This window comes from Canis aureus, chromosome 29 (genome assembly GCF_053574225.1).
Source record: "Canis aureus isolate CA01 chromosome 29, VMU_Caureus_v.1.0, whole genome shotgun sequence".
In the NCBI taxonomy this organism is placed as follows: domain Eukaryota; kingdom Metazoa; phylum Chordata; class Mammalia; order Carnivora; family Canidae; genus Canis; species Canis aureus.
In genome coordinates this window covers 17,150,001-17,169,490 of record NC_135639.1, presented here as the reverse complement: position 1 = coordinate 17,169,490, position 19,490 = coordinate 17,150,001, and the positions used below count along the sequence as shown (strand labels likewise).

At 41.1% G+C, this 19,490-nt stretch overlaps 1 protein-coding gene and 1 long non-coding RNA gene across 19 annotated transcripts in view; one reads left to right on the top strand and one right to left on the bottom strand.

Annotated features, from left to right (window-relative positions):
* The window catches only part of TCF7L2 (transcription factor 7 like 2), a 199,448-nt gene that overhangs the window by 137,196 nt on the left and 42,762 nt on the right, over nucleotides 1-19,490 (top strand). The window lies entirely within an intron of this gene.
* Nucleotides 17,100-19,490, bottom strand: part of LOC144301096 (uncharacterized) — a 2,491-nt gene continuing 100 nt past the window's right edge. The window contains exons 2-3 of the long non-coding RNA XR_013367829.1: nucleotides 18,092-18,162; nucleotides 17,100-17,268 (exon numbers count right to left, since the gene is read on the bottom strand). This is a non-coding gene — a long non-coding RNA (uncharacterized LOC144301096). The remainder of the gene's footprint in view (nucleotides 17,269-18,091; nucleotides 18,163-19,490) is intronic.

Below are 19,490 nucleotides of genomic sequence, written 5' to 3'. Positions count from 1 at the left end.
AAAGTTTATTTTTGCAGAGTGAGCTTTAGATGTGTAAATGCTGAGGATCCCCCGATTTTCACCTCCTCCTTTGTCTAAATTCAGAATCAAATAATGTTAAAGGTGGTTGCTAATGAGGGGAGGGATTCAGTGCAAGAGGACTCTGGGAAGAAACCCACATTTTTTGGTACTTGTTAATGGTATGTCTTTTGTGTGAGTGGGTGTGAGGACCAGAGCATAAAGCATATATTTGCACAGCGTGTGGTCCTTTCTGCTGCATTCCACTCCCCATGATGGTGGGCTAAGCCAGGAGGAGGAGAAAAAGCAGGAAGCTTTGACACAGCTTCAACAGTTTCCACTGTATGGACCTCATCCTTGAGATCAGAGCAAGCCAGACCTCTTCCCAGGTCAGGAGGACTGAGTCAGCACAGCCGGGACTCTATTACTCAAGCTGTGCCCCAACTTGGGTGTGAACGACAGTCATGCCCCTGTGTGTCTGTTGTTCCCCTGACTCACCCTCCTGAGATTGAGGGCCATGGTCAGAGCTGGTACCTTTAGTCAAGTCAGATGTGCTGTCCATTGGAGAACCTTTACCCCCTCCCATGTCCACCAGACCCTTCCTTGGAGTGTCAAGACTCTGAGTGGTCACATGAGTAAAGAGATGATTTCCTAATCCTCATGGGAGCCCTAAGGATTTGTCTTTGTGAAAGAAGGAACATCCTGCTGGAGGGGTATCTGTCTGTGTGTCCCATTTTAAACCACATTGCTTTTGACTTCTCTTCTATGATGATTCCCAGGCAACCTCCTCTTGCCATCCTGACTTGTTTAAATTTATGGGTTGTTGGCAAGCAATTTTTTTTTGATGCTATTCTTCTCCAAGCCAGAGGCCAAGATCCCTTGTGGAGCAGTGCCTGAATTTAATAGATGTCATCTGGACACTAGGGAGGGGCACAGAGAAGTACGGGGGGAGAAGTCTTAGAAGTGAGATTCTATCCCTGGTGTGACCAGCTCCCAGCCTCTTCTTTATCCCTGTCAGGGCAATGCATTCAGAGTAATTTTTTTGGTGGTACCACATGGTATTGTGTACAGCACCCTACAGTGTTTGGACAAAGGGTACGGTGTCTTAGTAGGCTTGCAGACAGCCGAAAAAGTACATGGTAAGCTCCCCTTTCAACTTCGTCTTGAGTGTCTCAGCATTATTGAGCCCTACTCCTGGTTGTTTACAATGCCTGAACATCTGTCCATATCTTTTGCAATATTGGGTGACACTCCAAGAAGGCTTATTCTCCTCTTCTGACTGGTTGGGGACTGGGTTCCCAGGCCAGGTTCTAAGGTAGACAAGACCGTACCATCTCATTAGCTTGGCAGATGAGGATTAAAAGGGGACTAGATGTTCTGGACTCAAGCAGGGTTGCAGGGGAGGTTTTCAGACATCAGACTTCTGGCTGAGCTGTCACAGAGGCCATTCACTTGACTCCATGAGACAGGCATCTACTGCTTCTGCACACCAATTACGAAAAAACCTTAAAAACAGCTCTTGCGGACTCTCAGGATAACACAACAGGGACGCCAGCTCTTAGGACGGCCCCAGGCCCATATAGCGAACTGTTACTGAATGCTTCTGAACCAGGTGCTGTTTGGGTGCTGGGGATAAGGGTAGGAGCAGGATGGATTGAGTCCACCCTGGAGTCTGCTCCTTTTTGAGGCATCATCAGAAGTGGCCTCCAGCGCCACTGGAGAAATCAGAACTCCCTCAATGGTTGCATCTTTCCACCTTGGTGTGAATGGCCTTGGAAGTGAGGCTGCCAAAGAAAGCTGTGTTAAAGGGGGTGTTTTGTGGACAAGTCTGCCTTTGGAGTTTGGGGAGTTACCATGCCTGTGGTTCTGACCATAGCCTAGATGCTGCCAGAGGTTATTTCTCTGCTTCTTCACTCCTCATTTCTGCCTGGTGACCAGGAGGATCATTTTGGTCCCATCCACCACCCACCCTCTCCTCTCTCCTCTTCCGTTTGGCCCACCAAATGGGATATCTCACCATATATCTGTTCTTGCTCATTCAACTTGGAGTTCTTTGCTCTGCCTGTCTTCCAACCACAGATCTCTACTACTATACCCACCTGTCTGTGAGGCACATCCTCTGTGGGCTCCAGCCAGGCCAGAGTCTGAGCAGTGTCGCCTCTTAAGGCTTAGAAGGAGGGGAAAACAACGGAATTTGGAGAGCACCATGAGCTGGAGCTATTTAGAATAGGGCAAACAATCTTCAGTGCTCTGGGGATCAGTGTTTTTAATTTGGTTCTTGATTTATTAAGAAAATATGTGGTCTCCAGGATTAAAAAATAAATAAATAAAGGCTCCCTCAGGAGATTGGCTGGGACTGCCTTGTGGGTAAAGAGATAGTAATAAACTGAGTATTACCTAACAGGTAGTAGCAGCTCTTGGTAAGATCATTGTGCACATGGACCTGGGCTTCTGGTGCAAGACAAATAAAGTAAGTCAGGTTAGAGAAATGGACTCGAATGCCATAATATATTGGCACAAACTATGCCTGGAGCATCTATAACCACAACCAGAAAGCAATTTGTTCACCGTGGTCAGGGTGGGCAGGTTGGTAGAATCAGTTATAAAATTGTAGGTTTATGAGAAGTGACTGGTAATAATCAAAGCTACCTTGTCCTGTCCAGTCCTTTCTGTAAACCTAGGGAGACTGAGGCCTGGACAGGGAAGAGATGGCTGCCAGAAGGTGATGCAGTTACATGTAATGTAGCTGGATCATGCTAGAATCAAGGCTAGAGTCTGGACCTCTTGGCTTTTCTCTTTCCATTATGCCAGCTCTGATTGAAGGTGGAGTTTGACTTTGTGAACCATCCCCGTTGAGTGCCATTAACTTTAAGCTTTTTCTAGATTAGTGTGTGAAGGTACGTGTGTTCAATATGAATTCACTTATTTTCCACTTGAGAAATCCTCATTTTCTGGGATGCCCTGGGTGTTGACATAATGATGATCAGGAGGCCCGTGATGGTGATGACTGTGGACTGATAAATTATCTATTGGAGGTTAACTAGGAAGAGGTGAGTTGGAATTCACACATAAAGAGTGTTGGAAACTTTCCCAGCAATGGATGAGCTTTAGCAATACATAGAAAAAACCAGATATTCCCATTCATTTGTGTTTTGTTTTGTTTTCATTTGTGTTTTGAATGCTGGAGGAACAACTAGTTTTTGGCAGGGAATTTTATCTTCCTATAGAATCTGCACCACCTTCTTTCCCAGAGGAGTGGTGGTTGGAGATCCTTTTACAGTGTTGCTTTCTGGGTTTTTGTTAAAAACGCAAACATAGAAATGTGTGAAAATGCTTCATAGAAAACAAGTCTGACACCAATACTGTGTGATAAAACTTGGAAAGTGTCCAGGTTGGGGATCTCCAATACTTGAACTCAAAGCAAGGATGACTGAGTGGATCACAGTTAAGAACAAATTCGAGTTTCCTGGTGATTTTTAAGTTTTTGCTGAGAGTTGTTCTGCCCCTTGCGGTCCTGTGTCCTATAACTGGGAACAAGCTGATGTCCTGCCTCCCAAGTTCAGCAAGTTTGTTTTGACTTGCAGCCCATGATGGGAGTGAAGCTCTCATTATGTAATGTTAAACTGGGCCCGGAATGTCAGCTGGGCTAGGCCTGCCAAAGCTTGAAGAGTTGGTTGGGAATGGGCTATGTTTAGTATGATTAATTCAACTTGGCTGGATAAAGGGGTGGGTGGGTGTCTCTCTGAGAAGGGAGGTATGACTTGTGCTATTTCGAGTCTTAGTATTTAGTGTAAACTCCGTAGACAAAAAAAAGTTGAGCCTTATGACCAACATAGTTAAAATCAGGGCTGTTGATTGATACCCAAGATTACTATAGAAATCTGTGGCCAAGATCAAGGTAAATAATTTAAAATTAGGGAAATAACATTTTTGGGTTATGTGAAATGGTGTTTCTTAAAGTTAGCCTCTCCTGATCCAGTGTTGCTAGCGGGAGTACTTAGTCATTAAAACAATTTTACAAAGTAAATATTAGGTTCCTTAACAAAAATAACAATAAACCCTAATAAAAATTTAAAGCAAAGAAAGAGGTGGGCTGTTTTCCTAATAATGATTCCAAAGTGTAATTCAAGATCCACCTACTGACCTTGTCGGTCTTTGGGAACTCTTTTCTCCCTTAGCCCTCATGGGTCCCCCTTGAGGCTCTTGGCGCAGTTTCTTCTTGGCCCTTTTTAGAGGACAAAAGAATCCCATTTTTATGCAAATGTATTGGCGTTGAAGGTAGAAATAATCGGGAACCTTGTTTCCACCCTGATCCTGAAGCACAATGTGGTCCCCATCCCCACCAGAGAAAGGTTTGCCTCTTGGTGGAAATGGCAGCGCCCAGCCTTCGCCCTCCCCGAGGTAAAGGGGGATTCGCTTTTGTTCCTTCTCTGATGAATGGAAGTAAAGTGTTCACTGAACCTGGAAACACCTCCTTTTGTGGCCTGTGCTCTCCTAACACAGGCCGTTAAACTTGGGGCAATCACTCTTGGTGGGGGATTGAATGGGGCCATTGTGGGGGGGAGGGGTACACACTGAAGCCACTGAGGCCACAGAAATGCCATTGTTTCTGAGTAGTCAGAAAAGGAGGAAGACTCTGGGGACCTCCGGGCACCCGTGCGGCCAGCACACTGACTGCTTTTCTAGGTCTGCGTTGCCCCAGGAGCCCCCCAACCGCAGCGCGGGCAAGGTGGGCTTCGGCAGGAAGTGCAGCAGAGCCCCCTGCAGTATAGACTTGGTGCCCCCGGGTGCTTCCTCCACACTTGCAGCCTGCTGGCTGCCCTAGGCCCAGCCATCAATTTTTGCAGGGAAGTTGGCTGTCTTCCTCCAGGCATCCAGTTAAAAACGTTTGTTAAAAATCACTTCTTCCACCTTAGGAACAACAAACTCTCCCGATTCCCTGCCAGTGACTTTTTTGTACAACTTCCCTTTTGCCATCTGGTCTTTCAGAGGCACTTCTGATCTTAATTACATCATTCAGCCTTTGTTTATTTAAAAATCAGAAGGCAGATAGGCTGTTTGAGGGTTTATCTGTACTAATTGTGCCAGCATACTTGCCAAGTGTCCCTTTGGTTAGTAAAGGGAACCACTGCCATCCCCACTGGTGCTGTGATTTGTGCACACGCATGCACGCGCATGCCACCTTACCTGACATGTTGATCGGAGGCGGGAATACACTTCTTGCCTTACGCTTGCCCTGCTGGCATTTTTCCATCCAACCTCTGCTATATAGTGTTGATATGAGGAGGATCTAGGCTTGCATCTAGGAAGGGTAAGAAGTCCTGAGTGCAGACTTAGACCCTGCCACATACTATGTCATCCCGGGGAGACTGTTTTATTCCCTGGGAGCCTCAGCTTTGGCATCTGTGAAAGTAGAGACTGGTCTCTGCACCGAGGAGAGAGAGTTGTGTGATTTAAAGGAGATGCATATGAAAGGCTGGAGAACAAGTTAGGCATCCTTGAACCTGGGGTCATACAATGGTCCAGGGCTATAAAGTTAAGCCCCCAGGCAGCCCTAGTAAACTAGAGGCCTAGATGCCGTGTATCTCTTGTCTATCTTTTGAAATAGATGTGTGGTTGGTTTTGCTGTTTGATAATTTTGATAATTTTGATATTCTAATTAAGCAGAGGTTTACATCAGAATACATTTTATAGATCTTCTAAATTACTCCTGCTTGACGACTATAATAAATTTCACACAGAAATTAGCTTTGCTGTGCTTAAACACTTTGAAAATACACTTGTTGAAGCCACTAAAGAGACAGGTTTAGAAAATGTTGAAGACATTAGAAATGAAGATATTAGTCTTCTCATTTTAAAACGAGCATTGTAATTGTGATCTTCTTCCCCTGAATTTAAGAAACTCTTAGAGGAATCGGTTCTTAATGGATCTGTATGATCTCAGAGTTAAGTATGCATTTTTAGAAAAGTGTATCTTTTTAGATAAAAATGAACTTAGTTGTTACACGAACTTCAGATACCTTTTTCATCTGACCATCACAATGTGACAGTTGTAAAAAAAATCAGTTTTAGAAAACTTTATTTATTTATTTAGAAACTATATTTAAAGAATTTATGATCCTAACATATTCTTTGAAATGTTCTGAAATTATTGGAGGGTTTTTTTGTTGTTGTTGTTTTGTTTTTTAAGAAAAAAATTTACCCTGAAAAGTACTCTAGTTGTAATGTTTTTATATATAAATTCCCACAACAAGCATTTCTTGAGCATGTACCCGGTGCTTAATTTGTTCTGTATGTTTGTACTTAAGACATGGTGGTAACCATGGAATATACACACATTTTCGGTAAAGGAAGCTGTTTTCCATATAAGCATGGCTGCCCCGAAATTATAGTGAAGGGTGAGGTAGATTCTAGTTGCTGACTCATGAGCTCAACATCTATATATTTTACCTAATTTATAGTTGGGAAAGCAGCTAAAAACGTTGAGTCCACGCCAGTTGTTTGAGGAGTTGTCGTTTATATAGCCCTGGAATTAGGTTCGGAAGTATTGGAAAGCCCCGTGCTGTGTATTGGGTCAAAGAGAAGAAGTCCAAATTAGTATTAATTGGTATTCATGATTGCTTCATGAGCACCAGTGATGTTTTGTCCCAAGCATAGACTAACTTGGCCAACTTTATGGGTCAGACAAAACAGCCAACAGCTCAAGTTATGGATGGTGTGAAAAACACAGCATCCAATTGTTAACACCATGTTCCCAAGTCTGTGATGTTCTTTGACCTCTGGTGCAAATAGCTGTTCATCTCAAGATGATTTGACAGCATAATTTAGTATTTGGGATTCTTTTAAAACTACAAAGAGGGGTGATTAAAAACTTGTACTTCTCTAGCATATAAAGCAAGCTTTTCATTTATATTTTTCAGGGGACAGAGTTATTGGCATTGAACATTGGCCTGGGTAGTTATGTTATACAGAACTGGTTTCTGTTTGAAGTTAGTTGACTTTGACTGGAGTATACAAATACCATCAAGGTACTCCAGGAGTGCATCTGTTAGCTCTTGGACGGTTGTAATCATTGCCCTCTAGATTGCAAGCTTCCTGAAGACAGGGACTTTTCTGTGTTTCATTCACTGATTTATCCCTAGTGCCTAGACCATGGAATAGACAGTGAATCAGTATTGATAGAATCAGTGAATGGGAAGAATGTAGGGAAGATTTCTACTGTGTTCACGACAACTGCAGCAATAAGTTCTCTTTTCCATTTGCTCAAGTTAATAACCATCTAATCTCGAGTAAGTTCTAAATCCTCTGAGTGTGTTTGTTTTTCTGCCTATAAAAGGAGGCTGTTGTCACGTAAGACTTTATTTGATTATGAGAAATAGTCCCTCCTAAACTTCCTTGAAGAAAGGTGCTAGACGAAAACAAGATGGTTTTGAAAAAAAAATACCACCACAGTCGAGACTGTAGTAAGATGCTTGGTTGCATTTGAAACCAGTTTCACAGTCTGCTTTAGGCGGGGATTGCAACATGCTTTCCATCTGTGCCTAATGCGGAGGAGCAAGCTTGCACTCCCAACTCTGCTCCTCACCGCACCATGGCAGGAGCATTGGCCCGGTGCTTCAGGAGACAGCCAATGGGCGTAGCTGTGGTGGAGGCATGACATAATTTAATTTTACCTTATTATTTGCTGGCTGTGCCCATTGTATGCTAGCCTCTGGGTGTGTTTACAAGTTGCTTAGGAAAGAGGTAGAGGCCATCTTGTCTATAAAAAAGGCAAGGGCCAGGTATGTGTACACACACACACACACACACACACACACACACACACACACCTTTCTTCCTTGGCGTCCAGCACCAGTATCGTGCCAGTGGTAAATTTATCAGCATCCAGCAAGTGACATGAAGGGCTCTGAAGGACTTACCTGCCTTTAAAATCCCCTCCCCTTCGCCCTGCAATTACCTATGGCACCAGCTTGGGGCTTGAGTGTGTTGTGCACTTTTCAAAAGCACACATGGATTGTAAAGAGCATGATTAAGTCTCCATGCTTACATAGTATACTGAGTTTAAATCCACTTACTGGGTTTGGATGACTTTCCCTGGCACTGTGGCTAAACTTGCTATGAAAAGCAAAGGTTCAAAGTCCACAAAAACATCATTTATTTGTTAATGAAAACCCAGGGATTTCAGAGGATCATGCTGTCCTACACTGTCCCCTTCCTCTTCCCTCTAATGTTTCGATGGAAGGTTGTCTTTATGTAGAGGTGAGCAATACATGTATTTTAAGCATATGAGGTGATAAAGGCAGGTGTCCATATATTTTGATCCTTCTCTCTTTATTTTTTTTAAGTCTTTTTCCTTTATTATGCTTTTCTGGCAAGTTTCTATGTGTCATTGCTATTGAGAAAATGACTTCTTCCCCTTCCAATTCATTTGTTAATTTCTACTCTTGGTTCTAGCAGAGACTCAACAGTTCTCTGTAAAGCAGATTCCCTACTTTTGTCATATCGCTGCAATAGTACTTAATTAGAGGCCATATGGGTGACAGGAGTCTTTTGGTTCATAACCGGAAACCAACCCCAAGCGCTGGCCATCCAGGTCTGTCTTGTCAGGCCAGTAAAACCCTGACAGCTTGTGGGTTCTTCAGCATCCGTTTCTGTAGTTCAGTGGAAGAGCCGGTCCTTTTCTAACAAATGAGTGCAAAAATCCCCAAAAGTGTGTTATTTTGAAATATTTTCATTTTGACCAGATCTACAACTTGTATCTTATGAAAGCTCGATGTGCTGGTTTTGGCCCCCCAGGACTTGAGGAACTGGTCAGCAGCTGTGAAGAGTTGAATCAGAGGGAATAGGGCATCCCCCCCTCTAAGGAGGGTTGACCTGGGCTGGATGCCATGGCTGGCTTGATGCATTCTCTTCAAGGGGGCTCTGTGTGGCTGGTAACTTTGCCTGGAGAAAGGAGGTGTGCCCCCTTTTAGAACGTGTGACCCTGCATTCTTGCTAGTCCTTGCACACACTTCTAGTCCCCAAGAGCTTTGTGGTCTCTCTCTTCTTTCCCACCAGCATTTAAGGAAACAAAAATTAATTTCCTTTGTTCCCCACTGTCCAAATTAGAGAAGCTAGAGATAAATGATCCTATTATGGGCATCTTAAACCCATGAATTTTTTTCTACTTGACTTGGGCCAAGGATCTCTTTTTAAGAGGAAGGGGGAACTTAAATAATTGAGCCAGATATTTTAAGATGTTCAATCTAAAGCTCAGCCTTTTAAGAATCAAATGCAAAGCCAGTCACTTAGCCTCGAATTTCCCACCATGATTCCATTTTTGAAACCTAGGATGGCCATCAGGGTGGGTTTAGCTTGATCATCATCTGTTACAGGTCAAATATGGTCTCAATAGTTCTTAAAATTTTAATCATGACCTCTCTAATCCTATGAGTTTTCAGAAGGAAATCCTGATGAACAGTCCTGGAATTGCTTTGCCTGGTAACGTCTTCTTTATTGACCGTATTTCCAGCTGGGCTCTCTTAGTTAATATGTTTGCTTTGGCTTCTCTCTCTCTCTTTCTCTCTCTCTTTCTTCAGGAACGTTTATCAGTAGATTGCATGGTTGGGGGAAATGATATTTGTTATGTAGCATTTTCCCAAGGAGTGTTTTCTAGAGTTTTTCTCTAATACCAAAAATAAAGTATGATTCATGTTCTTAGGACATATTATCATTGTGATTTCTGTATGGGAGGTTTTTGTTTTTGTTTTTTTATTGACTGGCATATAGGTTTTAGAGATTGTGGTTGAGCACTTTTTTGCATCCTGATCAGAAGCCCTGACTTCTTGGTCCTTAGCAGAGAATACATGCATCCCTTGATAACTTGTGGACACCCTTAGTGGAGGCAATGATGTGTGGTCTTGCAGGAAGTCATAGCGTTAGCAGGTCTGTGTTTTCTTCCAGTGTGGAGCTTTGTCATTTCTAATGATGACAATCCATCAGTCCACACAGTGCAAAATGAAGATAAATTGAATTAATATATGTGAGTTAAATGACTCATTGATATAATTATACTGTGAGGATTTCTTTAGTATAACCTAACACATTTAGTGGTGTTAATTGTAACGGCTTTGCATGGGAGCATTTAATTTCATAAGCAAACAGAATAATTTATTAATTCTCAAAAAGCTATTTCAAGGCCTGGATGGAGAGGGAGAGTGTGCGCATTTAACTTGATGTTGACTGCGGTGTTAGGATGCTGTGCCTCATCAAATTGGAAATTGCTAAGGAATTTTTTTTTTCCCAATTCCAACTTTTACTAGTACATAGCCAGATGTGCCCAATTCAATAGTGCATCAAAATGAGAGTGGGAAATGGGTACCTTCTAGTAAATCTTAATAAGTCATTGAAAATTGAAGAGCACTGAATAATAAAACAGTTCTAATTGCAGTTAAAACTGTATTGGCGGTGGATATGGCTGAACAAGGATGATAAAACAGCCAAGGAAGAGCATCGGATGGTAGCACTGAAGAAGGGTAATAGACAGATTAAATGCAAAACTCAATTCAAATATTTTGTGAAATGTAGGCATGCTGTGTAAACCCATTTTTTGCTGAAAAGCATGTTTTCTCTCATGTCAGAGATGATCACAGGAATCCTTTTAATATTCATTTAAATAGTTTTTAATTGGCTTCAGAGAGTTTAAAGTTCAGCATGAAGGTGAGATCTAAGCGTACTAATTAGATCGAATGCAGTTTGACTCAAAGAGCAGACTTGATAATTAAGGAATTCCATACCAAATATACGTTTTGAAAACACTCTTCACATCCTTGAGGTAAAAAGAGTTTTCCTGAAAATTTTCCCATTCTTTCCCAGTAGAAATTCCTCTTAGACACTGATTATAAAACCTCACGTCGCCTATTGGAAAATGACAATCCATTTTTCAGAGCAACCCTCTCGTTTGTTTGTCATTTAGCCGACACCCTGTGTTCAGGTTATTCTAAATTTTTTTTCCCATCCAAGTGGAATTTTGACTTGCATGAACGTTGTGATGAACACAAGTTGTTGTATCTTGTGTGTCAACCCCCCCCCCCCCCAAGTTGTTTGATGCTGTTGAAATGGAAGGGCTGAAGTAGAGGGGGCACTTAAGCAGTGAAGGGTTTTTCTTTGTAAATAATAGATCAAGAGCACTGGATCTGTATCTAATGGAGCTGTGTGCGGCCTCCGTTTCAAGGACAGCGCGCGGTTTTAAAAACCACAACTACCGACCATCCCGTCCGCAACCTGTGGTCAGTTGTGTGTGTGTGTGTGTGTGTGTGTGTGTGTGTGTGTGTGTTTGCTTGCTTGCCTCTTGTGATTCCCCACTGCCTTATCCCCTTAAATGATTTGCTTTAATGTCCGACTGTATTTCATAAACCTACAAAAAACCCCTAACGTTTTATCTCTGTATATGTATACATACACACACACATAGGCATGGAGAAAGGGCATGGAGAAAGATCCTTGGCGCTACTTGTCTTTTATAATTGTGGGATGATATAAAGAAGTTTGGTCCTGTTTTACTAAAAATGTTTGAATCTATTTTGCTATGGCGTGGTCTACTAAGAAAATCTTGATGTATATAGCTGACATCAGTGCAGAAATTAGTTTATCCAAAGAGCAAAAAGATCAAATTGATTATGTTTGCAAACATATGTTATCTTGATAGTTTGGTGAAAAATTTAATTTATCATGTTCTCCCCCCCCCCTTTTCCCCTTCCCCTTTTTGAGTTTATAAATCTGTTCTTGTATTTGCTGGTTTGAATCTAGATTTGAAAATCACAAATTGGACACCTGAAGTATTATTGGGAGATTTCATACAATTCTTAAAAATATAATAGGGCTTTGTTCCTCCTGAATTTGAATTAGTTATTTTTTTTTATCACTTGCAATCCAAACATTACACCTCATTACTGTTTTCCCTTGAATTGTAAAAGTACAGGCACACACTAGTATCTTAAAATACTTTGTCTCTGTCAAAGGCATCGTTGAAAATAGAAAAATAAACACTATGTGTTAAATGTCAAGTAGCAATCTATAGAAATAGAATAGAAATAAAAGTACAGATTAAATCAGGAGATTCCTTTGCATATTTCTGAAAGAGTTGTTTATAAAATTATGAGGTAGCTACTCTAAATTGAAAGTTCTTTTTTTAAAAAAGTACACCCTTCAAATTAGGGCCCGTTTTAAAAAGGGTTAAAATTCATTTCCTTGTGATAAAATAGTTTCTAGCAAATTGATTTTTTAACACAAACATTTTAATATTTTTATTACATACAAAAACACATGTTGGAAACTAATGCTCCTAATGCACTGCTTCCTTGAAAGAAAATCATTAGTCTTCTCAAATGTAAGTGTAAAGTTGATCCATTTTAGCCTTCTTGTCCATAAATCGTTGATTATTGGTTTTGAAGGAAAGCGCAGGACGAGTGTGTTTTGAATTCTAACTTTGAAATCGTAGATGTACAACATGTTCGTTGCAGTCAAATCACAAGCAGAGAGAACCCATTTGAAATAATTTTTAAAGCATTCCTGTCAGGGCATTATTTATAGGAATGAGAAGTTTCAGATTTTAGGTTTGAAAAGTTGAGGTTGGCCGTACTTCAAATCTACAATTTAACTGCTTTGAAAGAATGGCTTTGCTTGTCTTCAGGGGAACACAACTAAGGGGACATCAGATCATCCTTTCCGAGTCTTTCATCCTTAAGTATAACAAATTGTTTCTTTTATTAATGTGGTACTTGCACTATCGAAGCAGTTCTTAGGGGAAAATAATCGGGAAGATCTGCTTTGCTTCTCAGATGCTACAACCTGAAATATGTTACTACATTCCCTTGAAGGGATTTTCTCCTCTCAATCTTTTCTTCCTTCCCCAACAAATATAGTAGCTAACATAATAGAAATTGCAGAAAAGGATACAATGAGATTTCTTTCCCCTTTCTCCCAGCATGTTTCGGTTGGCTAGGAGAAGCCAAGGCATTGGAATATGATTATCCTTATTTAAGGGGGAAAAAATGATATAATTTGTCATCTTACCAGCTCTCGGCATTCTCTGTGGTGCGCGCTTAGTCAATGCCGGGAAAACAGCAGAATGACAGCTAATAGATATCTCTGCCCTCAATTGTTTAGACATTTTTGTCTTTTGTGACATTGAAGAAAAGACAAGGAAGGGAATGGAAGCAACTAAAAAATGTCAAAAGATCAAAAAATCAATGGGCCGCAGGAATGCGATCTGTTTACCAGGGGTGGCTGCTCTTTCTGTTCCGCCAGGAGTCCGAGGTGTGTCCCGGGCAGCTCGGGCGCCGCGTCCCCTCCCTCCCCGGGAGATGCGATTCCGCACCAAGCGGTGCCTCGCAAAGCGGCCACGCTCGCCTGCTCGCACCGCGCCCCCCCTGCCCCCATGAATAAATAATAAAATAAATAACAGCTTTCCTCTTAAGACTGGGAAAACCAAGTTTTGGGGGGCCGTGTCTTTCCGTCCATCTCCAACCGTTTTCAGATTCGCTGGACGCAGCCCAGCAGATGGGTTATAGGATTTATTCATGGGCACTTCAATTTTCCTGTTCAGGGGGAGAACACTTGACATTTTTATTATTTATTTATTTGATTTTGGAGGGAAAAAGTCAATAAGAGGGAAGCGGGTGATAATCAGGTGGGGTACATCGGGCAGATGAGTAATTGTTTTGTCCCTGGCTTGGACTGTTTGGACAAGGCTTACATATATCTTGGGGTAGTCAGTGTTGGGTCGGTGGAGATTTTATTTGACAACTTGTTTCTTAAAAAGGAGGACGCTATGTGGGTAGTAAGACAATTGCAATTTAGGAGAGAGAGTGTTGATTGCTTTAAAACTTTTGGGTTTGAACAGTAGACCTTAGTTACCTTTTCTCTTGCATTTTAAAAAACTTTTCAACCAGTTGGTTGCCTGGTGTGTGTGTCCGTCCGCGTGTGTGTGTTCGTGTGTGTTCACCTACATGTTTGCCTGGCATAAAGTGACAGCCCAGGAAAATGGATGGACCCTACAAGGCAAGGCTGCAATCTGTTGGGGGAATTTTTTTCCCAAGCCTTGTAGTTGCTATTTGATAATAAGTGTGGTCCAGGCTGCATATTTTATAAACTTTCTATTAAAGTTGGGGCATGTTATCATAAAACTCAATTGCGATACTTTGTATTACGCTCTGGGATTGAGAGATAGACATAGGATTAAAAAAACAATTTCTAGGCATTTCTAGATGATAAATTTAATTCTCTTTGCTATTTGGAGGTCTTCTTTGAAAATGCAATTGTAATGAACGCATTCAGAACTGGAGAATAGATTTACCCTTGGCTTCAAATAGTCGACGTTATCAGGCGCTGTCATTCGTTCCTTCCTATTTTCGGGCTGCTAATTGATGTTTTTGATGTCAGCAAGAAAATTGAAGAAAATGTCATGTGTGAACCAGTGCGGAAGTTAATAAGATTGACTTCGTTGACAGAATTTACAATGAGAGCAGAGACTGCATAATGGGACCGCTGCGAATTCTTTGGAGTCAAAATTGACACCTCACGCTAGGCCAGTGGTCGATAGGAGAGATGGAACATTTGGGAAAGTTCCTAATCTCATTTTTCCCTCCTTACCTTTTGGTCTCCGATGGTTACTTAGTTTCACCAGCAGCTGTTTATCCAGGAGGCTATTGCTCTGGACCACGCCAGGGCCTCAGTTCAGGCTCCCAGTGCCACCAACAATGCTTATTTTTTATGCTGTTTTGAGTTTGAAAGCAAAAGAGTCTTAAAAAGGTTAGATTAAGATGTGTCTTAAGGAAAGATATACTAATATCGGTCAGGGTCATTGCAAATGCTTGGGTTATGTGCAATAAAGCCGAAACGCAAATCCCTCTTTGAATAAAGAAACCGAGTTGGCACTAAGATCAGTCCTCGAGCATAACAGAAGGCTATAACTTGCAAGCAAAAAAAAATAGTAACGTTCTTGGCCACCGGTCCCTGACCCCCAAAGGAAACATTTTAGCCATGGTGCCCCTTAGAGTTTTTTTGGTAAGTTATTGAAAGTTTAATATAATAGTTTAATTTTCCAGTAACGTGGCAAAGTTTATTGGATTTGTGTGTATAATTATGGATTGGATTAGTTGAGTTTGGTTCAGTGCATCTGATTATCTTCTGGCCTTTAGGGAAATGCGCTAAAACCCTAATATGTCCAGTACCCCCAAGCGGCCTCTTTTTGAAGGCGCCGCACAAAATGTGATCTCGACCAGCGCTCAGCCTCCAAGGATCTTCAGTGAGAGACATTATTCTTGGAATATCCAATTAATTCCACGGGCAGTGATCAGTTAGCGCTTCTTCTTCCTTTCTCGCCATTTGAAATGCTAACACAATGAATATTTTCTCATTGGTCTGTGTCCCTCGGCTAAGCTGTTGCCGCGGGCTGAGAATTTCATCGACTGATGAGACCAGAGGCCCCGCCAATAAAAGGTTACAGTACGTGATTTGCATGCCAAGTGGGGTTTGGTTTCATGAACTTAAAAGTTCTTTAACTTTTATTTGACTTTTTTCTTTTGTTCAAAGTAGATTGAGGGGTGAGTATATTTGTGAGTGTTTAAAGTATGAAAATTGCCAGGGACAGTAGGTCACAGCGATATTTTGGACTATCCTCACAGAGACGGTGAAGATGGCCTTTGTGTTACCAGCCTTTATGGAGAGGAACCAAATCAACTCTCTAAGATCAGGTCTACGGGAAAGCATTTTTTCAAATCTTGTGATTTTGTGTTGAGTCCCTCTAGTATCCTTGAAGAGCTTGACATTTGGGGGGAGTAATACTGTTAGAGAGTATCTTGTGGTACTAATAATCTGCTTTGGCTTTATTTGAAATGACTAGAGAGCCATTGAGTAGGGCATTTGGAAGAGGAAGGAATGTCCTTTTCTTTGGAGTGGTTGGTAATCAGAGTCTTGGGTACCAAGAAAACAGTACATTCTAGAGGAGTATTCAAAGGCAGACATCTTCTGTTTTCAAGGGTAAGTTGGAAATTGTTATAAAATATTGAGTTGCACGGAGCATAAGAAAATGTACAGGAAAAAAAAGAAGAGCTATCTGCATGACTTTTGCCAGAGTAGATTATAACGGATTGGGTCACAGCTTATAAAACCTAGTTTCAGAGCTATTTCTCAACTAGATAGAGCCCCATGACATCTGAGGCCAACAGCACTTGCACATATGTTCAATTGGCTAAACGTTTGGCTTAGAAAAATAACACCTGATGGTGTCACTGTATCTCTTTCGTCTTCCAGAATCTTCCAAACTTGGATTTTATTAAGTGAAGATGCTCCTTGTTGATTTAAAGCCATAATAGATGTCCCCTGATCTAAAGAGTACTGGTTGACAAAAAGGGGAAAGGAGTATGGTATAATAAAGGTACTCAATCCCTTCTCAAAATGGGGGAAAAAGGGATTGAGGTAAAAAGAAAGAGTCAGCCTTCAAACCACAGTTCTCTTAGAGGAAGGGTAATATGATTGGAGACTTGACATATTTCAACCGAATGAAAAATCATGCTACCTTTACCAAAATTGTTAGCAAAAGGGAACTGGCAGGGGTAGGAATGGAGAGCATTTCCCCTCTTCTCCCCCTCCCGCCCTCTTCCTTCCTTCCTTTCCTAGCTGTCTGTGAGGAGCAAAGCAGGTGGCTCCCTGTGGCTGACTTTTCATGACAACATGCCATTAGAAATTGCCGTCCTGTTGATCAATCCTCTCGACATGACAGATTTGCCGCAAGGCCTGGGTCTTTGAGCGCCAGCACTGTGGCTTTTCCCTCCTTTTTTCCTGCACTAATTGGTGAAAGTTTTTTTACTGTGCTAGTGGCAGAGGAAATTCTTTTGAACGTTGTCACAATCAAGTGTTGACTTCTTTAGAATTGCAAGTAGGTTAAGTGAGTATCAACATTGGGGGGTGGGTGGGAGGAGGGAAAACACTAACAAAGTTACTACTACCTAAATTTTATTATTACGATTGAATTGGAAAACAAACTAATTGGATCATGCACACACACACACACACACACTCACACACACTAGAATGAAGGCAAGTGTTAAAATCATGGTCCTTTTAAACTTCTTTATGTTTTGTTATTTTGGGGTGGGGGCAGACCTGACATTTGGAAGGAGGAAAACACTTTGTACTGTTCATTAGGTAAAATGTATCCAGTGTCACTTCTTAGTTTCTTCCTATATGAATGGATTCAGAACAGCAGGACCACAAACATTACATAACATACTGCAAATCAAAAGGGACACATAAAGCTTCTATTAGTAGAGTGTATTTTACTCTGAACTACTGACATTCTTCTGTCCAAAATCAACACAAAAGAATAACCTCTTGGCCAAGGATTTGTTCTCAGATATTGATTCTTCACCAGAGTATCAAGATGCAATTCTGCTCAAATTTTGCTATTTTGGTCATATGTGTGATCATTTTTTTTTTCACGTAGAATATAATAACCGTTCATATTACCTAAATCCTAACTCCTCAGTGAAACTGAGATTCGGCACGGTTTACCTTTCTTTTTAGAGAGAATTCAAATCTGAAACGCCTTTTTTAATATGAATGATTCAAAATATTTACTGAAGGAATTTGTAAAATCACTCTGTGCTTAAAGGTACATTCTTTGGTGATAAAAAAATGGTAGATTAAAAGTTTTGCTTCGCTGGATTGAGAGAGAGTGTGCGTATTTAAATTTTTCTTGTCACAGAATCTCTGGTACATTCTGATTTCTTGACTGTGTACCATTTCAGATAATTCCTAATTGAAAACAAAGTAATGGAAGGCACAAAACCCTGTAACTCTACCCTGGGTTGTTGGTAACTATCAGGAAGAAATCCTACACAAAGATAAAGATTTTGTACTGACTCATGATGTAAACATAGAAGCCTTGTATAGAAAGGAGGTTACTTCTATTCCATAGTAGATATTTACCAGGATTAGAGAATTATAGAATAAAGGTTACTAAGATTATTAACCAAATTTCTACTTAACTATTTTAGTTTTAAGGATAAAATGGAAAGGAGAAAGAAGACAGTAAAATGTTGTCCGGAATTACCTGGCCCCGTATCCCTTCTTTGCCACAATTGTTCTGATTGTTATGTTTTAGGGAGAGAAATGCAGAAACCCCTATTGAAAGAAGCATCAATTCGTATAATTAATTTTGCCATTGTAAAAATCATTTGTAAAATTTGCATTATTAACATTATCAAGTCACTAGTTGGTAAGACATCAGACATGACGAGAGTGAAGGGCAGCTTAGGGAGAGCTGGGCTTTAAACCCTCAGTAGATCCGAGTTAGGATCAAAGGCGCTTGCTTTATGTGGCTGTGCTAGACTTTGAAGTCATGACTGCACCTACAGCACTCATTTCATCAAGTTCACTGGTGTCTTAATAGCAGATCAATAAGTTTCAAAGTCGGAGAGTTAATTTGATACTAGTGCTGATGCGGTCGTGCTGGGGAAGCCGAGAGAGAGGCAGAGAAAGCTGCCTATTACCAACCCTGGTAGAGAGCGCACAAAGATGCAGATTATGGATATATCCGTGACCCTGAAAACACAGGCTCTGGCCAGGAGTGGGCAAGCTGTGGATTGATAAAGCAAGGGGTCCTGAATTTAGACATCGTGGATTATTTAGAAGCTCGTCTATGCGTGAAAAACCTTTAGCTGGATACACATGTACGGGTGCTTGCACATATGTCCATTTGGTATAGATAACAAACGTGACAAGAGAAACACATGCACACACCTTTCTAAAATTGGGGATCTGTGTAAGGACCACTGTAGATTTTCTGGGACGATGTGGGGTGCAAAAAAGGCACAAAATATGTTTGTGGTTTTTGAAGGGAGCTTTGAAAATGCTTACATCATGGGGGAGTTATGTTGATTTTTTTTTCTTTTAAAGTAGCATCAGGAATCTCTCCTTAAGTGAATAATATCTAGACAATAATAATTTGATACAAGTCCATTTTGATTCCACTTAAAAATTTTTAAAAAGGAGCTCTTCAGGAGATTTTTCTTCCCTTCTTTATAGCATAACTTCATGCGCATTCAAACACATGGATTCTTTGGATTCTTTCTTACTGAGCTGTTTCTCCAATCCTTTATAAGATTTTGTCTCACATCTTCCCATTTTTATGATATATTCCAGAGGTTTGTTGGGCATAAAGAAAGTGATAGGTAAAGGTGCTGGTAATTTGAAAGAGAGGAGGAAAGTTGGGCCCGGGGGAATGTTTGTGTGTGTGTTGGGGACTTGTCTTTGTTTTCAGTGGTTTTGTTTAGGTCCTTCTTAGTAGGTCCTTCTTACGGGATAAGCATAAACATTGTGGGGTGTGTGATGGAGATGACATCAGTGACTATTACAGGATGGGATTTGGGGAGGATCTGTGTGTGTGTGTGTGTGTGTGCAAAGAGGAGGGTGTAAAGATCCAGAGTTCAAAGATGCAAATCGCGAGAAAG